This window comes from Saccopteryx leptura, chromosome 3, assembly GCF_036850995.1.
Source record: "Saccopteryx leptura isolate mSacLep1 chromosome 3, mSacLep1_pri_phased_curated, whole genome shotgun sequence".
Classification (NCBI taxonomy): Eukaryota; Metazoa; Chordata; class Mammalia; order Chiroptera; family Emballonuridae; genus Saccopteryx; species Saccopteryx leptura.
This window is the reverse complement of record NC_089505.1, coordinates 79,695,962-79,719,892: the sequence shown is the minus strand read 5'-3', so window position 1 is coordinate 79,719,892 and position 23,931 is coordinate 79,695,962. Positions and strand designations below refer to the sequence as shown.

General features: G+C 40.6%; 1 protein-coding gene, 1 long non-coding RNA gene and 1 pseudogene across 2 annotated transcripts in view; 1 reads left to right on the top strand and 2 right to left on the bottom strand.

Annotated features, from left to right (window-relative positions):
* The window catches only part of LOC136399391 (leukocyte immunoglobulin-like receptor subfamily A member 6), a 367,572-nt gene that overhangs the window by 156,050 nt on the left and 187,591 nt on the right, over positions 1-23,931 (bottom strand). The window lies entirely within an intron of this gene.
* On the top strand, positions 306-5,923 carry LOC136397168 (killer cell immunoglobulin-like receptor 3DS1; annotated as a pseudogene).
* Positions 6,457-22,492, bottom strand: LOC136399394 (uncharacterized). Its single transcript, XR_010750152.1, has 3 exons — positions 22,238-22,492; positions 15,079-15,173; positions 6,457-7,974 (listed from the first exon to the last, which is right to left on the bottom strand). It is a non-coding gene; the product is annotated as an uncharacterized lncRNA (long non-coding RNA).

Genomic DNA, 23,931 nt, shown 5'->3' with positions numbered 1-23,931 from the left:
CTTCTGCAACCAGCATTTGACAGTTGGATCTGCAGGGCCTCCCCCTGGACCTTCCTCAGGGGAAGGGGCTGGTCAGCAGATGGGGCCTCCTGACCCTTGTGACAGTTCTGTGCAGGAGAACTTCACAAAGGATCATGGTTCTGTCTCACCTATTTTCACCAAGTAGAACATTCCCTTCTCTCTCATGTATAATTTTACTTATGAAAATTGTATTTTAAGTCAACCTCACTCAAGAAAAAAAATCTTTTTTAAAATTTATTAGAGTGACACTAGCTAATATAATGATACAGGTGCCATTGACCAGCATGGGTGAGTGAAAATGGTGTGGAATTAAGAAAGAAAAAAAGGATGGGATCAGGAGCTCTCTGCAAGCAGATGGCAAGCCAGAGCAAAGACAAGTCCCCGGTCTGTGCTTTATTATATAGTGCAGAGCCCTATGCAAATAAGGAAGTCTTCGATACAAAGTCACACATCTGAAGCATAGACAGGAATCCTCTTAAGACAAAAACAGGAATTCTTTTAAGTTATAAACAAGAATCCCCCCACCATGCATAACTGAAATCAACCAACATCAGAACAAACAAAGAATGAGAGGAAGGGGAAGTATATTGCCTCTAGCAACTTAATCAAGCAAGTGAGGGGATAGGAGGAGTAGAAACACTCAGTGTCACAGCTAACATGAAGGTGTGAGGAGGGCTTTTAGCTTAAGCCTTAAACTGCTAGGACTCTGTCAGCTCGCAGTCTTCCATATACTGGTTTCAGGTATAACCCAATTCTACAGCCCATCTCTATACACCATATTCTGTGTCCTCACTAAGACACCACTAATTACTACTTCTTTTTGAAATTTTATTTAAAAAATGAAACTTAATGGGTGACATTGATCAGTAAGAGTACATAGGTTTCAGATAAATATTTCTATAGCATTTGAACTGTTGATTATGTTGTGTACCTGGCCCCTAAAATCAAATCATTTTCTGTCACCAGATATTCGTTCTTTTTTATTCCCTCTTATCCCATTTCCTTCCCACACATCCTCCTCCCCTTAGTCACTGCTTCATTTTTATCTATGTCCATGAGTCTCAACTTTATATAATGGAATACTACACAGGTGTAAAAAATGATGAAATATAGGCATTTATGGCAACATGAATGGACCTTAAGAACATTATACTGAGTGAAATAAGTAAATTAAAAAAAAAGAACTATATGATTTTACACACAGGTGGGACATACAAATATACATATATTTTACTGATTTAGAGAAAGATATAGGAAGGAGAGAGAGAAAAACATCAATTTGTTGATCCACTTAAGTTGTGCATTCATTGGTTGCTTCTTGTCAGTGCCCTGACTGTGCTCAAACTCACAAGCTTGGTGTATGGGGACAATCCTGAATTAATTGTCCAGGATCAAATTATTCAACATTTGATCAGCCCTCTAAGAGTAATTTGTGTTCTGGAAAGACCGGCCATGTCCATGCAGCACTGGGCTGTGTCCCTTGTCCCCCATCAGGTCTCCCTGGGCACTAGGCTGACTTCAGTCTTGGGAGAAGTCTTGAGAGAATAAAAAAAAAGAAACCCCCCAAGGGGAGGGAGAAGGGGTGCAGCTGCCCATTTTCATTCCTAAGCTGGTGACTCCTTTACTCCCAGGTGGACACAACACGCCCACCCTGTCAGCCTGCCAATCCCTGTGGTCCTGCTGGGAGGTCATGTGACTCTGAAGTGTCACTCTGGACATTTCTTTACCACATTCAAGCTAATCAAGAGAGATAAAGCCAACATTTGTGAGATCTTGGAAAATATTTTCAACAACATCACCATGAGCCCTGTGACCACAGCACACGCAGGATCCTACACATGTTCTGCATATTACAGCCACACATCCATGTGGTCACCACACAGTGATGCCCTTAAGTTTCTGGTCACAGGTGATAATGTCCAGCCCAGCCCATGACCCCCGTGTGGGCAGATAGACTCAGATGCAGGTGGAACTAAGAGTTATGACAGGATTCCTAGTCAGGACTAAGCGTGAAAGAAGAACCAGGTTCAACAATGTAGAGACAGGGTGTGTAACACAGGGAATTGGGTCTCAGGTGAAGGAGGAGGAGCCAATGAGCAGGACAGTCAATCCAGGGATTAGCAGGGGCAAAATGCTGCTACCTTCTGCCAGCAGGGAGGACCCAGGAAGAGAATGTCACCTGACCCCAGCACCAGTGATCATTTAGGGAGGTTGTACCACTGTCTTAGAGGAGCTAGAACCTCAGAGAAGCCAAGGTAACCTAACAAGAGGTCCCCAGAGGCACAGGTTAGGGCATGAATTGGGTGCTGTCCACATTCATCTCCATCTTCTTCCCCAGTGTCCTGCCTTTGCTGTAGGAGGTGTACACAGGGCCAAGGCATGCACCCTGCAGGTCACCCCACCTCACACACAGATCAGGGAGGGACACAGTGAGAGTGGATCGAACAGTCATTCAGCTTAGAACCAGAGGAGGTCAGACTGTCAGGCAAGAGAGACAGAGAAGCAAGAAGAGTTGAGGCTGTGAGATCCAGGCTGTTAAAGTCATGAGCCAAGCTGGAGAGGGTGCTCAGAGAAATTGCAACACAAAGACATAGGAAGGGACTGAGACACCTTTGTTCTGAGGGAGATAAACATCAGGAGAAGAAAGGAGGAGGGTGATACATAGACACTTACCCTCTTTCTTCCCAGGTGTGTACACAAAACCCTCCATCTCAGCCCACCCAGGCATTCTGGTGCACACAGGAGAGGCTGTGTCTCTGCACTGTCACTCAGAATTAGCGTTGGATATGTTCGTCCTGCACCAGGAGAAAGATGCAGGGTATCCCAAGAAATTTGTGGAGAAATTTCCTGACAGGGACACATAAGTCCACTTCTCCATGGGCCTGATGATATCACACGTACAGGGACTTACAGGTGCTAGGCTCTCTCAGTCACTACGCTTATGAGTGGTCAGCCCCCAGCGATCCCCTGAAGGTTGTGATCACAGGTGAGTGTGGCCCAACCAGCCCCCATTCTCTTTGTCCTTTGAGAGATTTATTTATTTATTATTTATTTATTTATTTAATGTATTTTTTTAAAATGATAAGCAGTGAGGCAGAGGGACAAACTCCCACATGCACCCAACCAGGATCCACCTGGCATGCCCACCAGGGGACGATGCTCTGCCCATCTGGGGTGTTTCTCCACTGCAACTGGAGCTGTTCTAGTACCTGAGTTGGAGGCCATGGAACCATCCTCTGCACCTGGGCCAACTTTGCTCCAATGGATCCTTGACTGTGGGAGGGAGAGAGAGAGATAGAGAGGAAGAACAGGTGGAAGGATTGAGAAGCAGATGGGTGCTTCTACTGTGTGCCCTGGCTGGGAATCAAAACTGGGACTTCCACACACTGGGCCGATGCTCTACTGCTGTGCCAACCGGCCAGGGCCTCCCCTGGAGATTTAAACAGTGACATGGTGCTGAGAACATTGTTATTACAGGGAGAGATAGACATTCAGACAGTAACACACTCAGGAGAGGGAGTCTGTGAGGAAGGTGTGTCTGAATGTGTTATAATCAAAAGAGAAAACAAATTGCCCATTGACAGAGAGACAGACAGACATTGAGAAAGATGGACCAAGAAAGATATTAGCTTGGGAACGAGGACTGTACCCCCAGATGAAAAGCAGTGATAACTGGGAGTTGGTTTTTAATTTTAACACCGTGACTCCGCTTCCTCTGCTGTGAGAACACTGACCCCCACAAACCCCTCAGCCAGACCTGTGAAAGGTACAGTAAGATATTAGGACCTGGAGTAGTTGCTCAATAACTGGGTTTAACATGTTTGTGTGTGTGTGGGGTTTGCACAAAAAGGGAGGAGTGGTCACTCCAAACTCCTGGTGCAGGACCAGGCTGACCAGGCCTTGCAGAACAAGGTTCACACAGATCCTAGAGAGATTCAGGCACTTTTCACTCCATAATCGCTTTGTTTTGAATCAAGGATCCTAAGGTTAACTTCATGTTTTTGTGATTCCATGAAGTGTCCTGTTATTTCCATTATTTTAGACAATCCCACATCTAAATGGCTTTTAGGGGCTTTTTGCACAAAGATATATCCTGAAAGCATGAGAGGATCAGGAAAAATCAGAGTCCAACGCGCGCGCGCGTGCACACACACACACACACACACACACACACACGAGTCAATACTGCAGAGATCAAAGTGATTTGAAAGTCACTAGACAACACATTAGGGACAGGAATGAATCCTTCCTTCTTGCACAAGGACAGTTAAGGTTGTGGACTAAGACCAAGGTCTCTTTTTCTCCTAGGAATACACAAAAAACCATCTGTCTCAGCCTAGCTGGGTCCCACAGTGAGGACAGGGAATAATGTGACCTTGTTCTGCCACTCCAAGAGCTCACATGACACGTACCATCTATGCAGGGAGAGGGAGGCCCACGGATGCTGGCTTGTTGTAGGGCGGCATCACAGTGGAACATTCCAGGCTGAGTTCCATCTGGGCCTTGTGACACCAGCCCACAGAGGGGCCTACAGATGCTATGGCTCTTTCAATCACTCTGCCTATGCATGGTCAGACCCAAGTGACCCACTGCACCTTTCAGTCACAGGTAGGAACCTGGTATCTGTTCTCATGTTACAAGAGACTAAACCATGGAGCTACATCTGAAAGGCACATGGCTGGTGATGGGCACCCCAGAGATCTGGAGAAAAGAAGCAATGGGAAATACAGGGATAGAGTGTAAAGATGGTGGGCCGGGCATCTCCACACCTTCCTCCATTCACCTTGAAGTCGTGTGTATCCAGGTCGATGAGGAAAGAGTGCAGGGCCGATCCAGGAGAAGGAGGGGCTGGATGCAATTTGGGGAGATTAGATGCTACCTCAGCCCTGCCCCCCTCTTAGTTTTCCAGAAACACCTCTGACACACAAGTAGTTACTGCATTGAGGAGCATAGCTATTCATCACCCAAAGGGTTATGTCTCCTGACCATAGCTGTCTGTCACCAGGCATATCTTCTTTTGCCTCTTTCTATCACATCTCAGCAAGGTGGTCATCTTTCAAGACACTCAGGGTGAGGGATCCAGAGGCCCCACCAAAGACAGCATGAAGGATGGGCAGGGAGACAACCTTCATGAAAGCATTGTCCTCTACCATCATTAGGGTAAAAAAGGACGCTAATGACACTTCTCAATCTCTTTTTCTACAATTTCATATAAGTGTCTGCTTGTCAACCACAGAACCAAGCACCACACAAGGTGAGCAAGGATTCCTCTGTATTTGGTCCATGGTCCCTTGGAGACAGGGGCTCTTCTCTTAAATGTTGGCTCTGTCACCTCCCAGTTCTGTGATCTTGAGCTAGTGACCTTTCCCTTGTGAGTCCTAAATTTTCCATCGGCACTTGAGACTGTAGTCAGCATGGGAGTCAGAGGAGGCAATCAGCATGCAATGCTGTGAGACTGTGGGCTTCTCACTAGAGATAGAGAGGTAATAGTGACTGACTGTATGTTGAGGAGAAAGTTTTATCCTCCCTTCACGTGGGCCTGCAGGAATGGACGTGATCAGAGATGGGAAGGATTTCAGAAATGTCGCAGAGACCAGATGAAATGCACAGAGAGGCTGAGAGGAAGCAACAACCCTGGTCCAGACTGAAACCCTGAAGCCCATCTCCCAGCCTTACTGAGATATTTATTAGCCAGTACATATAACTAAAGGAAGCAAACAGCAGAAATTTTCAGGCGGTGAAGTAAAGAACAAGGAACACGCTGATGCCTAATCTCCATTCTCAGAGCCTAAACATATTCTGTGTTGCTGAATCTTATCCTACTGTTTTGCTGTTTGCAGCTCATACTGTTTCTAGTACCAGCCAGAGAAGCTCCTGGACTCTCATCCACTCAGGGCTTTGACCATAGGTTGCCTTGTTGTCTCTAATAGTTATCCTAACTCTGCAAGTTTTCACAGCATGTTCCCATGCAGGGATGCCTTAAATATGTACTGTCCATCTGTCTGCCATCTATAGACTTCATATTCAACAGCTAAAGTGTGCTTTTGCAGATCAATTTCTGGGTGTGTGTGGAAAAAAGAGAAACGGTATGATAAATAATAAATGAAAATTAATTGATTCACTAATTTATGCACTTTGAGATAGGTCCTGTGTTAGGGAAACTGGAAGTAGATAATTGAGAATGAGTGGAAAGGGAGACCCTACTGAGAAAGATATTTTGTGTGGCATTGAATAACAACAAACAAGCTATTCTTGAGAAGACTGGTGGGCTGATATTTCCTACCAGGAGGACAGTAAATGTCATGAATCCAACATGATAATGAGGTTGGGGTGTCAAACCATGTGTGCGCCTGACATGTGGTGTGTGAGGTGGAGTGAAGAAAGCTGGTGTATTTCAGGGAAAGACTAAAAAGCAATAAAGGAGCTTGAGTTTTTATTCTGTCTAAAATAAGGAAACATTAAAATATTTATACCGGAAATGTGGCATTGGGGTACATGATATTTTCAAAGCAAGAAATTGCAGGAAGAAACAAAATTTATTCAGGGGAACATGATTGAAAGCCATGAGTCTGATGGGAGGCCATGACGGTCCTGACAGAAAAAATCATGGCATATTAGCCATGAAGGTGCTGGGGAGAAGTTGAATAGGTGGATTCTGGATGGACTCAGAGGTTACTCAATATGGAATATCTTGCAGAAATTAGGTCTGGTATATCTCAGCTGGGGGACCTTGGACAGATTTGTCTCTGCAGTCCCTGCAACACCAGGTGAAAATTCACACTTGGGCTGTCAGAGAAAGTAAGAGCTAAGCAGAGAGCCCAGTGTGAGAGAATGATAGAGTCCTTCAAAACAAAAGACTGAGTCAGATTTGAGGGCTCTACCAACAGCTCTTCTACTTTTAGTGACTAAATATACTCAGCTGGAATGTTTGGCTTATAATTCTTTGTGTATGACTTCACTGAGGATAAGATGGGTTCAGTAATGTGAAAGTTTCATGACAGCAGAAGGGCCCAGGCACAGAGAAGGTGCTGGTTATTTGATATACCAATATGATTCCCTTCCTTGTCTCCACCGGAACCCTTGTTCATTTTCGGGAGGGGTATTACCATTCTTCAGAGCAAGTTCAACACTGAGAACCTTGGAATAGAGACAAGCACTACTCCAGCCTCAGGCCCCTCCATCTCAGTTCTGAGCATGTGCAGCTGTGGTGAGGTGAGGAGGGACCAGAGGAATGGGTAGTCAGGTGTGGCTGACACAGGGGGATCCTTGCATGAAATGCTTAATGTCTCATCTAGGAGCTAGCAGGGCAAAAACTACATTGGCGCCTGGTAAACCTAGGATCAGACATCTGCTTTTCTATGCTGCCTCTTTGACTTGGACCACTGTCTTCATTTGTCATTCAATTTTGTGTTTACATATTGGAATGTGAAGAAAGTAGATGATCAGGTTCAGGGATTTTGGAACAGTTCAACAGAAGGTATGTCGTGTATCCAGTGCCTATTGGCAATAACAGGGAACCAGTAAGTGTAAGTTCTTTGATTTGCTTATTGACAGGGGCTCTTCATCCTCAAGAAAACTCTAGCAAGTTGTACATACTCATTGGACTCTCCATAGCCTTCCTCTCCGTTGGCATTTTCCTCACTGCTTTTGTTTGTTATTGGTGTTCTAACAAAAATTGTAAGTCTTAAGGAGGAGAAGACAGTGTCCCCCAAGTGGGGAGGGGATGTGTGATTGGAGCCTTTATCTCCCCATGTGCCGTGTGAGGATGTGGAAGTGTCCTCCCAAGAGATGTGACTCACCGGTGCTGCTTTTATGGAACAAGAACTCAAGGAAGGCCACATGATGGAGGGCAAGGTGAGTTCTCTGGGCCAAACCCTCTCCACATCTTCAGTTCCCACATGTGTCTCATGATTTTGCTTCAATTAATTGTTCTCATCTTTCTTCTCTCAGTCCCTGCAGGAGAAGACACACAGGATGTGATATATGCCCAGTTGAACCTTTGGGCTCTCAAACAGAGAGAATCTACTTCTCTTTCACTGAGTCCTACGTACCTTTCCTCTGAACCCAGTATTCACATGGAACTCAAGTAAACCAGCTTATGCTGAGGACAGACCTGACCCCAGGATTCTGAGAATGCAGTTTATTTTTTATTATTATTATTTTTTTTTCCAATACAGAGAGTCAGAGAGAGGGATGGATAGGGACAGACAGACAGGAATGCAGAGAGATGAGAAGCATCAATCATCAGTTTTTTGTTGCGACACCCTAGTTGTTCATTGATTGTTTTCTGATATATGCCTTGACCGTGGGCCTTCAGCAGACCGAGTAACCCCTTGCTCGAGTCAGTGTACTTGGGTCCAAGCTGGTGAGCCTTGCTCAAACCAGATGAGCCCGTGCTCAAGCTGGCGACCTCGAGGTCTCGATCCTGGGTCTTCTGCATCCCAGTCCAATGCTCTATCCACTGCATCACCGCCTGGTCAGGCAGAGTGCAAAGTTTAGACAAGTAAGGACCTGGATCTCTGTGGGGAGAGATCCTCTGAGATCACTCATCCGTTTTCTCAAACTCAGCTGACATCTCTAGGTGACAACAATACTCTATACTAGGACTATTTGAGCTATCCCACTGTTTCCAGGGAAGTTGTGTACTCACTTGTACACACTGCAAATCTGATCATTATTATCCTCTCTCTTTTTAAAAAAAATGTAGTTAGAAAATTAAATGTAATGGGGTGACATTGATCAATAAGACATTATTATCCTTTCTTTATGAAATTCTACTAAAGCAAATGTTAGAAAGCCTGATGTATGTATTCTGCTAGTTAATTCTTCTAATTCTTCCATAACATTTACAAGAAAAAATATATTTTATATCTCTGGATTCCAGTATGGCAGCCACTATAAATTTATGGCTACTTAAACTAAAAACAGAATTGATCAAATAATTATTAACATATTTTTATTTTAGTTTTTGAATGTCACCCCATTAATTTCTAAAAATTTTTAAACTTTTAAAATATGATTTTTAATGTTTTAATTGAATGTATGGAAGTGACACTGGTTAACATAATTATACAGTTTTCTGCTGTCGGATTCTACAACAGGCTGATAGCTGTGAGTGGTGATAGGGTTGTTGGGTGAGGGAAGTAGAGGGATAGGGCAAAAAAGTCCCAAAAAAACAACAACAACCCATTATGCAATGAGACAACTGTGTAGTAATTGCAGGGGGTGAGGGGAAGGAGGGTACAGAGGGATAAATGGTGATAGATAAAGACTGGGTGGGGTGAACATACCATATGGTGTACAGAAACTTATTTTTATTTATATATTTGGGACACAGTCTTTCATTGGTCATATTAGTTTTATTAGCCTAGGCAGGAATCTCGATATTAACGGGGACAGTACAAAGAGAATTGGACATTCTATTTATTAAAACCTGGAAAGCCTGCTTCAATAAACAGTTTTAATATCCTAGTTAACTGCTAAAGGGCTAAAGCATTTATTAAACCGTTGGCACATTTTGGAAATCTGTTGTATCCCTCAAGTCCATTGTGTCTCAGTCCTCTCTGAATTCAAGATTTGGGAGGTCTCCCCCCGCAAGGCAATGCAGTCAAGTGTTGCGGTAGACAGGTGTTTCTGTGGGGGCACTTTAAGCATGCGCAGTGGAAGCCAGAACAAGGACCACAGAGGCTTGCTGGGTCTAGCCTAGAAGACGGGATCTGATTGGCTGTTGGCAGGAGCCAGGGAGGAGCCAGCACAAGCCTGTGATGTTTTTAGGCAGCTGATTGGTTAGCTGAAAAGGCAGCTAGTGCTTACCCAGCCAAAAAATAGAAATGCAGGATTAACAGAGATGTGGCCCCTTTTTGCTCTTTTGCCCTTCTCTCTGTCTTCCTGATGAGAGGAATGTGCCCTCCACTTAGCAGCCACGCTGTGTGGCCTGGCAGAGGGTGGATCTCTTAAGTGCAGACTTTGAGCAGCGCCTGGATGGACTGGGCTTTGATATGGGCTAAGCCCGTGGCACAGGCTCTCTGCACTTTGGCCTTTGTGCTGGGCTCATTGAAGACTGGACTGGACTTTTTCCTTGAGACCGAGGAAGATGAGGCATGCAGATCCTGTAAGCCACCTCCTATTTTCACTCTGAATAAATCTTACTACAAAAGCTTGAGCTTCTCTAAATGTGGGTTTTACAAAATGCTTTTTATATGACACCATACAGAAACCCACCAGAACTGGATTCAGAACCTGTATCTGTTTCAATTGTACAATAAATAGAGTGATTCCATGTCTGTATATGTTACAGTATAACAAACCCACTAATTCTGTTGTAAGGTACTAAAAGTTACAGAATTAATATTAATATTTTAGGAAGCTTAAAGAACATTTTATTAATTTGGATTAGGTGTGCAGAGAGATTTTGAAAATTATCTTTGAACTTGTGTGATTAGCATCAAACCCAGGATGGCCGATGGCATTGTATTGTAAATGCAGAGGGGAAGGAGAGTTGGATTCTTTGACTTCCCTCCACACCTATAAGGAAGTAAATGAATAGCTAGCCAGGTGCAGGTAGAGAAAGATTAAATTAAACCTTTCCTTATATTGATGGGCTATTTACATTCATTTGTCCCCATGGAAACTACCCCTCCCCTCCTGAAAGTATGTAGTTAATGTATATAGCTCTGAACAAAGGAATGGCAGGTGAACACTAGAAAATATAGGAATATCTTTTAATATGTAGAGTGACATTTTTTTGAACTTTTTTTTTTACAGAGACAGAGAGTGAGTCAGAGAGAGGGATAGACAGGGACAGACAGACAGGAACGGAGAGAGATGAGAAGCATCAATCATTAGTTTTTCATTGCGTGCTGCAACACTTTAGTTGTTCATTGATTGCTTTCTCATATTTGCCTTGACCGTGGGCCTTCAGCAGACCAAATAGCCCCTTGCTGGAGCCAGCAACCTTGGGTTCAAGCTGGTGGGCTTTTCCTCAAACCAGATGAGCCCGTGCTCAAGCTGGCGACCTCGGGGTCTCGAATCTTGGTCCTCTGCATCTCAGTCTAATGCACTATCCACTGCACTACCGCCTGGTCAGGCTGTAGAGTGACATTTTTACTATTGTGTTACCTTGTAAGTTTTAAAGTGTAGAAATGTTTTATATGAATCCTATAGACAAATGTTATGAACTTGCTAATGAATTTTGTCCTGCCCCCCTCCCATCCTTTTCCCAAACCTGTATAGGTGAAAACAATGGTTATAAACTTATGCTGTGATGTCAGGCTTTTTCCTCACCCATGTATAGTTAAAGGTATATAACCAGCCCCTAGAATATTAATCACACACACAATTTGGGATTGCTGCCCCATGTAAACTATATGCGGCCGACATATTTAATAAATTTCCTACTTCAATAAAACTTTTCCAAATTCATCTGAACTGGATGTCTCTACGTGAACTCGATGAAATGAGGGACAGTGCCTTTCAGAATCTGGGGTGCAGTACTTTATAACAATTCTAGCAGTCACTGCTCACCCTGCAAACTCCTGTCAGTATTATTGTTTTTATTCCCCTTCCCATTTTACCCCACTCCCATCTCTCCCTTCTGACGTGCAACCTTTTGATTTCTGTGTCTGAGTATTTTTTGGTTTTGCTTATTTTTTCTGTTTTTAGATTCCTAATAACAGTTAAATTGTATGACATTTTTTTCTTTCTCTGACTGACTTACTTCCCTCTAGGTCCACTGATGTTGCAAAGGATCAAAATTTATTCTTTTCTATGGATGAGTCATATTCCATTGTGTATATGTATCACACCTTGTTATCCATTTGTCCATTGAAGAACACCTGGGTTGCTTCCATGTATTTGTCATTGTATATAGTGTTGCAGTGAACATAGGGAAAAATATGTCCTTTCAAGTTACTGTTTTCATTTTTTTATTACATGCTCAGATTAAATAAATATATAAACTCAGTTCCCCAGATACACTAGTCAAAACTCAGGTGCTCAGAAGTGACATGTCACAGTTGATTGCCATGAACCACAGAGCACTTGCATGACATTTTCATCTTGGCAGAACATAAGAGCTGTGCTAGATTGATGTTGCTGAAAAATAAAGAGTCCTTATTCCCAAGGATCTTGGTCTCATGCAGGAATTTCACAGGAAATGGTAATATTTAATATTAATTATGAGATGACCATGTCTAGTGAAATGTGAGTAACAAGCTGAATCTCCCCAAGGAATGTCTTATTACTTACTAAATTCATTTCAAAAAAATCTGGCATAAATAGTTTTACACAAACCCTGAGACCCCCGCCTCCTGCGTGTATATTCTGTTGGTACCCACTGTCCTCTGGAGAGAAACCAGACATCCATTCTTAGCACACAGTACAACCGGGGTCATTGGTTCTGTTGACCTCTCCATCTTACCCTCTATTCTTTTAATTTCTAATTGAATCACTATCTGTGCCAACAATGCACGAACTGCCACATAAAATAAACTGTCACTTGGCTCTTGGAATTGGAATTTGTTATGCCTCCACACACCCATTTCTAGCTTTCTTGAGCATTCCAGCATGAGTGCCACTTTGATACCAGCGTCACTGTCTCACAGCCTTAGTTACTCTGCTCCCCAAGGGTTTGTGCACCCTGCCCACATGCCACATGTGCCGACTTACAATTGCTGGCTCTGCACTGGCCCATTGTGCCTGGACCATGAACTGTGTGAAGCAGGAGAATAATAACTCTGGGATCCTGCAATTCAGGGGCTCCTCTACCTGTGACCCCTTCTGGTGGGTCTACTCTGGGGTGTGTGGGATCCAGGTGAGAACAAATGCTCATGGTCATGGTGCCTCCAGCATGTTCCAGGCACAGAGACACACCAAGCATTTCCCTCTCTGAAAAGCATTTCACTCCCCAGCCTGCCAATCAAAATCTCAAGGTCTTTGAAGTGACCAAGTTCCCATCAGGGCAGTGGCTTGTACATTGAGGAAAATTTCTTAAAACACCTGAAAATAGAATTATATGCGTGAGTTGACACCTGATCAAATCTCTGGTCCATGTTTTCTCACCAGGGACACGACCCCAGCTAACTCTCCCAGAGTGATCGCCCTCCCCAAGCTCTCTCCCTCCTAGAGAGTTACTGTGCTCTGAGCTTTGCTGAATCCCTGCACTGATCACCTTGGCTTCCCCACAGGCTGCTGCAAAGGCACAAAATTACTCTCCATGCAGAGCATAAACCCTGAGGGAGCAATTAGTGAGCAGTGCAAACTCTCCCATTTCCCTGGAATGTGGGTACGGATTCACAGTCCTCCATGCTGAAATACAAAACAAACATATTTCCTGAAGACATTTAATAGAAAGAACAAGCTGCAAATATGGAGCACACTCTGGAAGCACATAATTAGGCAAAGCAGTGTTTTGTTTTGTTTTATAATTTGAAGCCAGGCCTGGTTCAGTTAACTTCAGAATCACCTTTCAACTGTAGAATGGACTTGGAACAAAGAGGAAGTTCTGAGAGACATCACCCAGACAAAATTTATGAGGTGCCCCAAGATCTGGACAACGAAACCCCATTAAAATTGTCCATGTGGATATGAACAAGCTGACAAGAGCATTTTATTATCATATATTCAGACAGCGTGGCTTGTCCCCCACTCAGTAATACTAAGTCATGACGCTATTTGACATTACTTTGGTTCTATCTCATCATTTTGTTGGTTTATCAGCCTATTTTCTAGAAAAAGTATTTAAAATCTATAAGTGTATTTAGAAGCAAACAGTAATTTTAACCTCCTTTCTTTCCTCATTCTCTGTCTTAAGAGAGTATTTTAACAAACCAGCAATTGCATCTTATGCAGGAGTGACATAGTCCATAGTTGGGGCCTGTCCAGAGCCCTGAGCTCACTCCTGAGCACATCCTGACCTGGAAACGCATTGCTGTCGGGCTGAGGTGCCTCGCAGTGCCCTGTGTTATACTAAAGATGAGAAAAGTGCACCCACTTCTGGGGCTTGAGTAATCTTATTATCAAAGGGCTGTGGAGAGTTACTGTAAGGTCGGTGGATAATGGAGGATGGTCGCATGGGGAACTCAGACCCGCCCACTTTGGCTAGGACCGCCCACAATCAAGCCCGCCAAAGGAAGCTTCCCAGGAACCATTTGGAAAGAAGCAATAGTCTGCCAGCCAGTGAAATTTCACCACGTCATAGTAGCTCCACTTCCCTAAAGGGACCCTTTAAATATCTCCCACGCAGTTTAATCCGGGCAACTTCTCTGGCCTCCATTTTTCCTCGGGGCCAGGGAAACTTGCCGAGCGGGGTGTGCACTCTGTACTCAATAAAGCCATTTACTTATTCCACACTTTGCGGCTCTGGCCCTCTTCCTTCCTTCTCGGCGGGGAAAAATACCTTACAGTTACTGTAAATGACACTGTGCATGTAAATTCTTTGTCTCTGATGAGTGACTTTTTCAGAAACTGCGTTGTCCCTTATAAGGACACAACAATTTATTCATGTGTGTTCACACAGGAAAGCCCACACAGAGAGCTCTCCACAAACACCTCTATTTTTATTCTAAAGTTATAACCACAGAAAAAAACAAACTTGTTTTTTGGCTGGATGTGTGTTCAGCTCTGTATCTGTGTGACTGTGTGTCTGTCTCCGTGTGTCTGGGTATATGAGAAAGGCAGAGGATGGTCTAGGGACAGCTAGAGGATGGTCATGGGAGACCACAGACCTCTGTCTCTGTAAGCATGCTGCTGGGGAGACCTTGAGTCGCTGCTTTAGAAAGAGAAGACTGCAAACCTGTCATTGTTATGACACAGTGTCACCTCCTTCTCTGCCCCAGGTCCCACCATCCTGGGCTGCAGGGGTGACAGGGACCTCGAATGCACCCTTTGGTGCCTTGCAAACATGGTGGTGGCTGGAGTGGAGATGAGGGAGCCCTGGTTCCTCCTCAGCCTGGTCCCCACAGGAATACCCCCCAACCCCCGCAGCTTTATTTATTTAAAGACAGGCAGGGCCTGGAATGTGTGAGATGTCCTACAGAGAGCCATTTCCTCTTCTCTTACCTGCCTCTTATCTGCTCCCAGGTATCTGGGGGAATTCTCTGTCTATGAGTCAGGACCCTGGAACCTGGGCAGGTGTCTGGCAGGCTGTGAACACACTGGAAACCAGAAGCTTAAATGAGTTTTTAGAAATACTTAATGAGCAATGCATTCATTTAGGTCTAAGTGAAGCTTAAGATGCCAAGATTTGGAAAACTAAATTGAACAGAGTGACATTGATCAACAAGTATACATAGATTTCAGTTAAACATCACTCTATCATTTGAATAGTCAATTATGTTGTATATCCATCACCAAAGTCAAATCATTTTCATCACCTTACATTTGTCCTTCTTTACATCCTTCCCCAATGATCCTTCCCCTCCCTTATATCTCCCATCCCTGGATGAGAGAAAGAAATAAAAGGCATTAAAATCAGAAAAGAAGAAGTTTCACTTTTTGAAGATAACATGATTCTGTATATAGAAAACCTCAAAGACTCCACAGAAGACTTAAGAGAAACAACAAACCAAAACAGCAAGGTCACAAAATACAAAATCAATATACAGAATTCTATTACTTTTATATATGCCACAATGAAACTTTGAAAAATGAACTCAGAAAAATAATCCCTTTTACAGTTGCAATGCAAAAGATAAAATACCTGGGAATAAATTTAACAATGAAAACTACAAAGCAGTATTAAAGGAAATTGAAAAAGACACAATGAAATGGAAAAATATTCTATAGATTAGAAAAATCAACATAGTTAAAATAGCCCTATTACCCAAAGCTGCACAGTCTGCATTTTCACCAGCAGTGCTTAAAGGTTCCCTTTTATCTACACCGTTGAAAACAAACACTTGTTTGTTGATAGCCATCTGACAGGTATCAGGTGATGTCTCAGGTTTAATTTACATTTCTCTGATAGCTAGTGACATTGAGCATCTTTTCATATGTCTATTGGCCATCTGTATGTCCCACAAGTCCTTTGACAGTTTTTAATTGGATTTTTTTGTTGTTCAGTTTTATACATTCTTTATAATTTTTGGATATCAATCTCTTATCAGATGTGTTGGTGAATATGCCCTCCCATTCAATGAGTTGTCTTTTCCTTTTGTTGATGGTTTTCTTTGCTTTGCAAATTTTTTTTAGTTTGATGTAGTTTCATTTGTTTATCTTTTTTCTGGTTTCCATTCTTCTAGGAGATATATTTGAAAAAATATTGCTATGAAAAATGTCTGAAATTTTATTATGATTTTTAAAGCAATTGTGAATGGTATTGTTTTCTTGGTTTCTCTTTCTGATATATCAGTATTGGTGAATAAAATGCAATTGATTTTGTTCCATTGGTCTGTCTCTTTTTCTGCCAATAGCATCCTGTTTTCATTATCATCACTCAAGTATAATTTGAAGTCAGGTATTGTAATACCTCCAGCTTTGTTCTTTTTTCTCAGGAGTGCTTTTGCTATTCGAGGTTTATTTTGGTTACATGCAAACCTGGTGATATTTTGTTCCATTTCACAATGCTCAGCAACAAACAAGTAAGCAATCCAGTTAAAAAATGGGGAAAGGATCTGAACAGACACTTCTCCCAAAAAGAAATACAAATGGCCAACAGATATATGAAAATATGTTCATCTTCACTAGCTATTCTAGAAGTGAAAATGAAAACTACAATGAGATACTACCCCACACCTGTTAGATTGTCTATTATCAACAAGACAGGTAATAACAAGTGTTGGAGAGGCTGTGGAGAAAATGAAATGCTCATTCACTGTTGGTGGGAATGGAAATTAGTACAACCATTATGGAAGAAAGTTTAGTGGTTCCTAAAAAAATTAAAAATAGAATTACCATATGACCCATCAATCCTTCTGCTGGGTATTTACCCCCAAAACTAAAAAATATTAATAAGTAAAGAAATATGCATTGCCTATGTTCATCTAAACATTATTCAGAGTGGCCAAGACATGGAAACAACCAAAGTGTCCCTCGATAGAGGATTGAGTAAAAAAGATGCAATATATGTATTGTAAAATATATATGTGTAATATATATAAGATGTAATATATATACTGTAATATATAGTAATATAATATATTATATTATATATAATATAGTAATATATATAGTACAGATGTTATAAACACACACAATGGAATACTACTTATCCATAAAAAATGACGACATAGTGTCATTTACAACAACAACATGGGTGAACCTTGAGAACATTATACTGGATGAAATAAGTAAATCAGAAAAAGCTAAAAAGTGTATAATTTCACACACAGTTGGGATAGAAAACTGAGACTCATGGACATAGATAAGAGTGCAATAGTTACCTGGGGTAGGAATATGTAAGGGAGGAACAGGGCATTAGGGAAGGGTGTAAAGAAGGACAAATGTAAGGTGACAAAAAATGATTTGACTTTGGGTGATGAATATACAACATAATCAACTGTTCAGATGATAGAGTGATGTTTACCTGAAATTTATGTATTCTTGTTGATCAATGTCATCAATTAAATTTAATTTTATAAATAAAAAAATGCTACTGATTTCTGGGTGTTTATTTTATATACTGCTACTTTCCTGAATTCATTTATTAGTTCTAGTAATTTTGTAGTGTGAAATCTTTAGGGTTTGCTATATAAAATATCATGCAAATAATGACAATTTTACTTCTTCCTTTCCAATTTGCCTGCCTTTTATCTTTTTCTAGACTGATTGATGTGGCTAAGACTTCCAGTACTATATTGAATAAGAGTGGTGATAATGTACATTCTTGTCTTGTTTCTGATCTTAAAGGAAACACTTGTAGTTTTTGCCCATTGACTATGATGTTGTCTGCTGGTTTCTTATATGTAGCCTTTATTATGTTGAGGTATGTTTCCTGTATTCCCATTTTGCTGAGAGTTTTTATATAAATGGATGCTGGATTTTATCAAATGCATTTTCTGCATCTATTGATATGGTCATGTGATTTTTATTCTTCATTTTGTTTATGTGCTGTATCACACTTATTGATTTGCAAAAATTGTAGCAATCTTGCATCCCTAAAATAAATCCCACTTGATAATGATGCATGACCTTCTTAATGTATTGCTGTATTTAGTTTGATAATATTTTGTTGAGGATTTTAACATCTATGTTCATCAGGAATATTGGCCTATAGACTTTTTTTGTTTGTTTGTAGTGTCTTTATCTAGTTTTGGAATTAGGTAATGCTGGCCTTATAAAATAAGTTTGGGAGTATTTTCTTCTTTTGAATTAAAATAATAATAATTTGAGAAGGGTAGGTGTTAGTCCTTCTTTGAATATTTGGTAAAGTTTACCTGGGAAGCCATCTGACTCAGTACTTTTATTTCTTGGAAATTTTCTGTTCTTGTTGTTATTACTCTTTCCATTACTGGTTGTAACCTGTGTATTCAGATTCTCTGATTCTTCCTTACTGGGTTTTGTAAGACTGTATGTTTCTAGGAATTTATCCATTTTATCCAGATTGTCCAGTTTGTTGGCATAATTGTGCATAATATTTTCTTACTATGCTTTTTATTTCTCTGATGTCAGTTGTTACTTCTCCTCTTTCATCTCTGATTTTATTTAATTAGGTCCTCTCTCTTTTTTTTTCTTAATGAGTTTGGTTAAATGTTTGTCAGTGTCTTTTATCTTTTCAAAGTACCAGCTCTTGATTTCATTAATCTTTTGTATTATTTTATTTTTTAATCTCTATTTTATCTATGTCTGCTCTAATCTTGGTTATTTTCTTCTGTCACTCAGTTTGGACTTTGTTGTTCTAATTTCCTTTAAGTATAAGGTTAGAGTGTTCATCTGAGATTCTTCTTGTTGTTAGAATTAGCCTGTAATGCTATAAATTTCTTTCTTAAAACTGCGTTCGCTGTCCTCATCAACTTTGGGTTGTTGTGTTCTCATTTTAATGTATTTCAAGGTATCTTTTGATCTGTTTCTTGATCTCATTGTTAACCCATTTTTTTTGTTTAATAACATGTTGTTTAGCCTCCATGTACTTGTGGGCTTTTTCGTTTTGTTTTTATGATTGATTTGTATTTCAAACCATTCTGTTCAGAGAGGACTATTTATATGATTTCATTCTTCTTGACTTTATTAAGATTTGTTTTGTGTCCTAACATGTGGTTTATACTAGAAAATGTTTTATGTGCACTTGAATGGTTGTATATTCTGTTAATTTGGGATAAAAATGCTCTAAAGCAGTGGTCCCCAACATTTTTGAGCCATGGACTGGTTTAATGTCAGAAAATATTTTCATGGACCAGCCTTTAGGGTGGGACAGATACATGTATCACTTGACTGAGACAAGTGTCAAAAGTGAGTCTTAGATGGATGTAACAGAAGGAATCTGGTCATTTTTTAAAAAATAAAACATCGTTCAGACTTAAATATAGATAAAACAGAAATAATGTAAGTTATTTATTCTTTTTCTGCAGACCGGTACCAAATGGCCCACAGACCAGTATCGGTCCGTGGCCTGGAGTTTGGGGACCACTGCTCTAAAGATTTTAATTAAATCTATCTGCTCTAATGTGTCATTTAAGGCTGCCATTTCCTTGTTGACTTTCTGTCTGGATGACCTATCCATTGATGTTGATGGGGTGTTGAAATCCCCTACTATGATTGTATTGTTGTCAATCTCTCCCTTGGTGTCTATCAGATTTGCTTTAGATGTATAGGTGCTTAAAAATTTACAAGATTATGTCCTCTTTATGGCTTGCTGCATTTATCATTATGTAGTGTTCTTCTGTGTCTCTTACTATAACTTTGTTTTAAAGTCTATTTTGTCAGATATAGATATTGCTATCCCAGCTTTTATTCCTTTCCCTTTTTGTCCCTTTACTTTTAGTCTGTGTGTGCCCTTCATTCTGAACTGGGTCTCCAATAGACAGCATATATACTCATTTTTTATTTTTCAATTACCCTTGACACAGAATATTATAGTAGTAGTCTCTGGTGTTCAAGGAGATGTAAAATAGAGCACAGGGAATACAGTAAAAAATCTAGATTTTTGGAAACTTTTTATAAAAGGGCACATTAACATGATTATATATGACTTACATATATTTTATGTAAAATATTTTATAGATTTGTATTTTTAAACTGTTTACATTCACTACAATTTTATTTTAATTTAGTATGGACATTTTATCCTCTTGATGTCTTAAGCACCAAGAACACATTAAACAAAACAAACTACAGCTTGTTTTAGAAGAAATAACAGGTCCAAGGACACAGTCCATTAGAAGTAATGTAGTAATTGAGCTGAAGACAATAACAAGGTAAATTAACTTTGTTGAAGAGTTGCGATTTTCCCCCACACACTCATTACAAATATTGATCGACTTATGACCTATGCAATTTACGACCATTCGACTTTAAGTCCACAATCACTAACCACAACTGCTCCATGTCTGGCAGCACAAGCACTGCCCAGCTGGGTTACCACAGTGCGGACCAGCTTCCGGCAGCACTACCATCTCCACGTGCACCATTTCAACTGTTATCCCAGACTCGGTACAGCAATTTGTGTTTTGTGTCTTGGATATTTTTCATCAAACCCCTTCCAAGATATCTACCAAGAAGAAATTGTCTTTGCAAATATTAAACCAGTTGTACTGGTAATGCAGTCTTTTTACTTAAACCCAACGGATGTAAAAATAAGAAACAAAATGGTGTAGAGATGATACAAATGGCATAAAATGAACAAAGAAAATTATGATATATAGCAATAGTGAACGAAAATTATGATAAAATATGACTTAAAGATTTTTATAACAACATTGCACAGTACTGTACATATAGCCTACTCAACTTACGACCAAATTATGTTACGGCCGGCCTATCAGAACCAATTATGGTCATAAGTCGAGCACTAGCTGTACTTTAGTCACAGAAAAGCATGCATAAATGGCTGAGGGTGATTCTTTTTTTGAATTATCTGAAACACATTAAGAGAATTGGTCATAGCATAAAGAGTTGAAATATTTCTGTGTCACAATCTGTATCCTGTAAAGAAGGATGTAAAACTCTGCTGAGTAGAATAAAACAATTGGGTGAATGAGCCTGAGAAAAAGAATGCTCAAATATACCTCATATTTCCAGTAATAAAAAGCCAACCACTCAACTCCCAATAGTAAGAGTAATTACCTTTCAGAGACATTTTCAAAAACTTCACAGGGTTGAAGCATCTCAAGTTTACATTTTAAATATTGAGAAACTGATTCTATAATTTATATATTCTAAAATTTCTGAAGAAAACATAGTGGACAAGAAGGATGCATTATCATATTTCAAATTTTACCATAAGGGTCCTGTGGTAAAGGAAATTTTGGGATTAACTAAAGGAGAGACACATATATTAATGGAATAAGATACAGATCTTGAATTTATCCTACACAAATATAGTCAACTGAGTTTTGACAATGGTGCCCAGACAAACCAAGGGAGAAAGGATACTCTTTTTATAAAATGATGCTGGGAAATTGGGTATCAATGTTGTTTAAGGATTGCCTATGTTTAAAAGATACCAGTAACCCATTTCTAAGAGCGGCCACATAATTTTCATTCCCACCACTCGTTTTTGAGGGTCCACAGCTGTGTCAGCCCATGGTGTTTCAACCTTTATTTTTTAGCCATTCTGAGTATGTGTTGGTACCATGCTGTGGGGGTAATGTCCACTATTTGATGCATTATGGAGCTGAAGGACAATAGAAAGATAACCATGCATGGAATATCAATGTTTGTAAGTTGCATGTTAAAGTAATTGCTTATTTTCTTATTGTCTACTGTCATCTTTCAAATTTAAACTTATTTTTAAAATATTCTCAATTCCAGCCTCTTGCTTCATTTTGAATTTGAAAATATCCTCTCCCACTGTGTCCCATTGTGTGATATTCTTTTCATACTCTTGTTGTGTTTATGGAAACAGTTAGTGGATTCAGTTTACCAGTTTTTGCACTAAGTTTATGCTTTGGTATCCTTAAGAAAAACTTTGCTTCCAAAAAACTATAAAGGTATTTTTCTACATTTTTTGCTAAAGAAAAAGTAATTGTTTACTCTTTACATTTTGATCTGTAGTCCATCTGACATAGATTATTGTTAATGGTGTTAAACAGGCATAAAAAATATCCTAGTTCCAGGGACTCACCCAACTGGTCCAGCACCATGTGGTAGAAAGACCATGATCTATCCACTGTACAGCAATACTCTCAGTCATGATTCAGGTGACCCTACATGAGCGTTCTGAGTCTGGATTCTTCCTTCTGCTCCAGTGGATGAGGTATCTCTGCTTTTCAGTGATTCAGAGCTCCAACATCTCCATCTAATTCTCAATGGCTGGTTTCCTTTCCCCCTTGTCTCATGTAGGGTGAATTCTCAGCACATTGGTAGGGGAGGGTTGTCATCCCTGTGCTACACATGAAGGAAGTGTGACCAAGAGAGGAAGTAGGTGCTCAAGTGGCCTTCAGCCATTCAGGATGTGGTAGAGCCACCATGATATTTAAAATGTGTGTGTGTGTGTGTGTGTGTTTTACAGATTTCTTACTCATAAATGTCAATCTTGTCTGAATCCTGAAGAGTCTCCACAGTTTAAAGATGAGGGTAATTCCCAGAACAGACTGCTCCAATGAGGCAGAAATGACTCAAATGAGTGACCCCAAGGAAATGGAGAGAGAAAGCTCCATTTGCTCAAAGAAAGAGTCAGGTGGAAACTGTGTGAAGTAGAATCTGTGTTCCAGGGCCAGGAGGGAGAGCTGAGTTTTCCCACAGAAGCAGAGTGTATTGCACAGACCTGTCAGACTCGTTTGTCACTCACCACTTGGATCACTGTCACTGAGGGCACCTTGGTGTCTCCAGTCAATGTAGACACTGAGGAGAGGTCGCCCTTCACACCCACCAAGGCAGTACTTATGTCCTTCATTTTTCTGATTGTTGAGTTCCACCCTCACTGCCTTCTCCAGTTTACCCTTCTCATCAATCTTTCTAATTTCATTTCAGTATCTCTTCATTTCTGCTCAAAATTCTTCCACGGTCCTCACGGTGTTCTAGATAAACTACATTATTTTCTGAACTGAAGGGTGTTCATGATCATACAGGTGTGACCCTCTAACCTCACTCTCACTAGACTGCTTCGCTCAATCATACAGGTGCAGTTACACCATGAACACACCCTAACTCACACATTCACACACTCACAGCATCTGCTATTGACCATTTCCTTACTCCTCCATATCTGTTTCTCAGAGCTCTGTAGAACTAGCAAATTCCTAGTGAAGCTCCTGCTAACAGCACAGGACTAGAAGCAACACTGAGATTCCTTCTCATTTCTCTTCTCTACATGTGTGTCTGACTACTGAGGGGTGTGCAAGGATGGCGTGCTAAATTCACTTAAGTCATTCATGTAACATTGATAGAAACACAAGAATTGAAGTTCAATTACTGTTGATACTATATTTTATTGACGTAGGTTTTATTTCTCTAGCTCATTTGTAACACATGGCACATGTGATCTTCATAATTCAATCTGACAATAGCAGTTTATTCCTATATATTCATTTTGTCTTATAAACATAATCCAGCATTCTTACATGATAGAGAGCACTCCATGACAAGTCACTCCCTCACTCTCTCTTGCTCCTGTCCAAATAGCCTCTTTGTCTCCAGGGTTCTCTAAAACGTTCCTTCCTCTCAAGAATTTTTTCACTCCCATCTCTATAGACTCCACCACCTCAAACTGCCACTCCTTAAACCAGAGTCTAGTCATGGCTAAAGATGGTTGCATGTTTTTTTCTCTTTCTCCCTTGTAAGTAGTGTAATGGAAACATTAACCCTAGAATGTTCATA